Below are 6,000 nucleotides of genomic sequence, written 5' to 3'. Positions count from 1 at the left end.
GAACGACGCTGCGTGATTTCCTGGCTCTTCCTAAAGCTGCTGCAGGTGTCCGACATACAGGGCGCCTATAAGCAGCGATCAGCTGCTCTGCGGCGCCCCCCCCCCCTTCCCTACAACTTATTTGCGCCCGGGGCACATGCCTCACCTGTCCCCCCTAGCTACGCCCCTGCACATAGGATACCTGCTGCACAAACCACTCACACATTGGATACATGCTGTACATGCCACTCACCCATAGGATACCGTGTTTCCCCGAAAGTAAGACAGTGTCTTACTTTCTTTTTATCCCCAAAAGCCCCACTATGTCTTACTTTCGGGGTATGTCTTATATTGGAAAAAAAAGAAAATACGTTCATACTTACCAAGAACTTCCTGCTTCCTCCAGTCCGGTCTCCCGGCCGTTGCCTTGGTGACGCGTCCCTCTCGACATCCGGCCTGACATCCCTGGATGACGTTTCAGGCCATGTGACCGCTGCAGCCAATCACAGGTCAATCACAGGCTGCAGCGGTCACATGGACTGCCGCGTCATCCAGGGATGTCGGGCTGGATGTGAAGAGAGGGACGCGTCACCAAGACAACGGCCGGGTAAGTATGAATTTCTTTAACTTTTATCCTGCATTACCGTATTTCGGCGCGGTGACGTATGGAGAGGGGGGCGGCGCGGAAGTGGGCAGGAGGCGGCAATACCCCCGTGTTTCCCCGAAATTAAGACATATGTCTTACTTTCGGGGTACGGCTTATATTAGCCGACCCCCCTGAAACCCCCGATACGTCTTACAATCGGGGGTGTCTTACTATCGGGGAAACACGGTACATGCAGTACACGCCACTCACCCATAGGAAACGTGCTATACACGCCACTCACACATAGGACACATGCTGTACACGCCACTCACACATAGGGCACATGCTGTACACGCCACTCACACATAGGATACATGCTGTACACGTCACTCACACATAAGATACCTGCTGCACACGCCACTCACACATATGACACATGCTGTACACGCCACTCACACATAGGACACATGCTGTACACGCCACTCACACATAGGATACATGCTCTACACGCCACTCACACATAGGACACATGCTGTACACGCCACTCACACATAGGATACATGCTGTACAGGCCACTTAAACATAGAATACATGCTGTACACGCCACTCACACATAGGATAAATGCTGTACACGCCACTCACACATAGTACACATGCTGTACACGCCACTCACACATAGGATAAATGCTGTACACACCACTTACATATAGGACACATGCTGTACACGCCACTCACACAGGATACATGCTGCACACGCCACTCACACATAGGATACATGCTGCACACACCACTCACACATAGGATACATGCTGTACACACCAACACCACTCACACATAGGATACATTCTGTACACACCACTCACACATAGGATACATGCTGTACACACCACTCACACATAGGATACATGCTGTACACACCACTCACACATAGGATACATGATGTACACGCCACTCACACATAGTACACATGCTGTACACGCCACTCACACATAGGATACATGCTGTACATGCCACTCACACATAGGATACACACTGCACACGCCACTCACACATAGGACACATGCTGTACAGGCCACTCACACATAGGATACGTGCTGCACACGCCTCTCACACATAGGATACATGCTGTACACACTACTCACACATAGGATACATGCTGTACACGCCACTCACACATAGGATACATGCTGTACACGTCACTCACACATAAGATACCTGCTGCACACGCCACTCACACATATGACACATGCTGTACACGCCACTCACACATAGGACACATGCTGTACACGCCACTCACACATAGGATACATGCTCTACACGCCACTCACACATAGGACACATGCTGTACACGCCACTCACACATAGGATACATGCTGTACAGGCCACTCAAACATAGAATACATGCTGTACACGCCACTCACACATAGGATAAATGCTGTACACGCCACTCACACATAGTACACATGCTGTACACGCCACTCACACATAGGATAAATGCTGTACACACCACTTACATATAGGACACATGCTGTACACGCCACTCACACAGGATACATGCTGCACACGCCACTCACACATAGGATACATGCTGCACACACCACTCACACATAGGATACATGCTGTACACACCAACACCACTCACACATAGGATACATTCTGTACACACCACTCACACATAGGATACATGCTGTACACACCACTCACACATAGGATACATGCTGTACACACCACTCACACATAGGATACATGATGTACACGCCACTCACACATAGTACACATGCTGTACACGCCACTCACACATAGGATACATGCTGTACATGCCACTCACACATAGGATACACACTGCACACGCCTCTCACACATAGGATACATGCTGTACACACTACTCACACATAGGATACATGCTGCACACACCACTCACACATAGGATACATGCTGTACACGTCACTCACACATAAGATACCTGCTGCCCACGCCACTCACACATAGGATACACGCTGTACACGCCACTCACACAAAGGACACATGCTGTACAGGCCACTCACACATAGGATACATGATGTACATGCCACTCACACATAGGATACATGCTGTACATGCCACTCACACATAGGATACGTGCTGTACACGCCACTCACGCATAGGATACATGCTGTACAGGCCACTCACACATAGGATACATGCTGCACACGCCACTCACACATACGATACATGCTGCACACGAAACTCACACATAGGATACACGCAGCACACGCCACTCACACATAGGATACTTGCTGCATGCGCCACTCACACATAGAATACATGCTGTACACGCCACTCACACATAGGATACATGCTGCACACGCCACTCACACATAGGATACATGCTGCACATGCCACTCACACATAGGATACATGCTGTACACGCCACTCACACATAGGATATATGCTGTACACGCTACTCACACAAAGGACACATGCTGTACAGGCCACTCACACATAGGATACATGATGTACATGCCACTCACACATAGGATACATGCTGTACATGCCACTCACACATAGGATACATGCTGCACATGCCACTCACACATAGGATACATGCTGCACACAAAACTCACACATAGGATACACGCAGCACACGCCACTCACACATAGGATACATGCTGTACACGCCACTCACACATAGGATACATGCTGCACACACCACTTACACATAGGATACATGCTGTGAATAGAAGTGTATGACGCTGACAAATCAGCATACACTTCTCATCGTTCCCACCCAGCTTCTTTCACTGCAGAAATACAGCGTGACATCACCCACAGGTCCTTCAACCTTGTCATCGGACAAAGAAGATACATCGGCTCCAGGCGTCCAAAAGGTTAATATGCTCGTCTCTAGGGAGTTTGCTATGCTTACCTGCACATGGTGATGCTGCTGCAAATTCAACTGTACTCTGACATCTGGAGCGGATGTGTCTTCTCTCTTCCGACGCCAAGGTTGAAGGACCTGCGGGTGACGTCACGCTGTGTCTGCAGTGAAAGAAGCTAGCTGGGAATGATGACGTCACCCACAGGTCCTTCAACCTTGGCGTCGGAAGAGAGAAGACACATCAGCACCAGGCGTCAGGGAGTACAGTGCAGGGTATGTGCAGGTAAGCATAGCAAACTCCCTAGAGGCGAGCATATTAACCTTTTGGACGCCTGGAGCCGATGTATCTTCTTTGTCCGACGACAAGGTTGAAGGACCTGTGGGTAACGTCACGCTGTATTTCTGCAGTGAAAGAAGCTGGCTGGGAACGATGAGAAGTGTATGATTCTGATTTGTCAGCGTCATACACTTCTATTCACAACGCCCAGTTGGTAAATCAAGTAAACACGCCCAGTTGGTAAAAACACAATACACACCCAGTTGGAAATACGAGAAAACACGCCCAGTTGTCCATTTAAATGCTCATTTGCATAAATATAAAATTGCTCATAACTTGGGCAAAAATTATTGTTTTTTTTTAAAAAAAACAACGTTACTGTTTTCTACATTGCAGCGCTGATCACATGCATAGGGATTTGATAATCTGGTGACAGAGCCTTTTTAAGTTGTGAAGTGGCTTTGAGGGCCTTATATATTAGAAACCCCCAAAAAGTCACCCCATTTTAAAAACTTCACCCCTCAAAGTATTCAAAACAGCATTTAGAAAATGTCTTAACCCCTTAGTGACCAACAATACGCCTTTTTACGTTTGTCACTAAGGGGCCTTAGGCTAGGCTGACACCTTTTCACGTGAGCCTAGCCTAAGTCCTGCACGGGTCTCCCGTGCAGGCTGGAGCTGGGGCTCAGCTGTCTGATGACAGCTGAGCTCCTGCTCCAACACCCGCGATCGAAGTTTACTTCGATCGCGGCCGTTTAACCCGTTAAATGCCGCCGTCAATAGCGACCGCGGCATCTAACTTTGTTTACAGAGGGAGTGAGCTCCCCGTCACCCATCGGCGGCCCGCAAATGCTATAACGGGTCTCCGATGGGGTGTCATGGCAGCCGGGGGCTTGATAAAAGCTCCCAGGTCTGCCCTGGACACATGCCTGTTAGGACGTGCCGGAGGCACGTCCTAACAGAGTGCCTGTCAGATTTACACTGACAGGCAATAATGCTCTGGTATACGAAGTATACCAAAGCATTATAGCAGCGATCTGAAGATCGCACAGTAAAGTCCCCTAGTGGGACTAATAAAAGAAGTAATCAATGTGAAATAAAGATTATTAATAAAAAGTACAGTAAAAAAATAAATAAAACCAATTTTTCCATAAAAAGTGGTTTTATTTAGTAAAAGTGTAAAAAAATAATAACAGTACACATATATGGTATCACCGCGACCGTAATGACTCCATTAATAAAGTTAATATGTAATTTAAACCGCAAAGTGAACACCGTAAAAAAAAAATGCAAAAAACAATGGCGAAATTGCCATTTTTTTCCATTGCCCCCCAAAAAAGTCATAATAAAAATGAATCAATAAGTCCCATGCACCCCAAAACAGAACCAATCAAAACTACGTCTCGTCCCGCAGAAAACAAGCCCAAACAATCAATACATTGATGAAAAAATGTAAAAGTTATAACCCTTGGAAAGCGACGATGCAAAACAAATAATTTTAGTTCAAAAGTGTTTTTATTGTGCAAAAGTCGTAAAACTTAAGAAACCTCTACATATGTGGTATCGGTGTAATCGTACCGACCCATAGAATAAAGGTAACATGTTATTTACGTCGCACAGTGAACGGCGTCAATTTAAAAACGCATAGAACAATGGCGGAATTTCAGGTTTTTTTTATAAACCCCCCAAAAAAAGTTAATAAAAGTTAATAAAAAAATTATATGTACCCAAAAATGGTGCTATTAAAAAGTACAACTAATCCCGCAAAAAACAAGTCCTCATACAGCTATGTAGACGAAAAAATAAAAAAGTTATAGCTCTTTGAATGCGACTATGGAAAAACAAATAAAATAGCTTGGTCATTAGGGCTTAAAATGGGCTGGTCACTAAGGGGTTAACCCTTTAGACATTTCACAGGAATTAACGCAAAGTAGAGGTGAAATTTACAAATTACATATTTTTTAAAATACATTTTTAATACAATTTTTTTTATAACACAGAAGGTTTTATCAGAGAAATGCAACTCAATATTTATTGCCCAGGTTCTGCAGTTTTTGGAAATATCCCACATGTGGCCGTAGCGTGCTACTGGAATGAAGCACTGGCCTCAGAAGCAAAGGACCACCTAGAGGATGTTGGGGCCTTACTTTTATTAGAATATATTTTAGGCACCATGTCAGGTTTGAAGGGCTCTTGAGGTGCCAAAACAGTGAAAATCCCCCAAAAGTGACCCCATTTGGGAAACTACACACCTCAAGGAAATTATCTAGGGGTATAGTGAGCATTTTGACCGCACAGGTT

The sequence above is a fragment of the Rhinoderma darwinii genome, unplaced genomic scaffold, assembly GCF_050947455.1.
Source record: "Rhinoderma darwinii isolate aRhiDar2 unplaced genomic scaffold, aRhiDar2.hap1 Scaffold_89, whole genome shotgun sequence".
Lineage (NCBI taxonomy): Eukaryota > Metazoa > Chordata > Amphibia > Anura > Rhinodermatidae > Rhinoderma > Rhinoderma darwinii.
Note: the sequence above shows the minus strand (reverse complement) of the source record.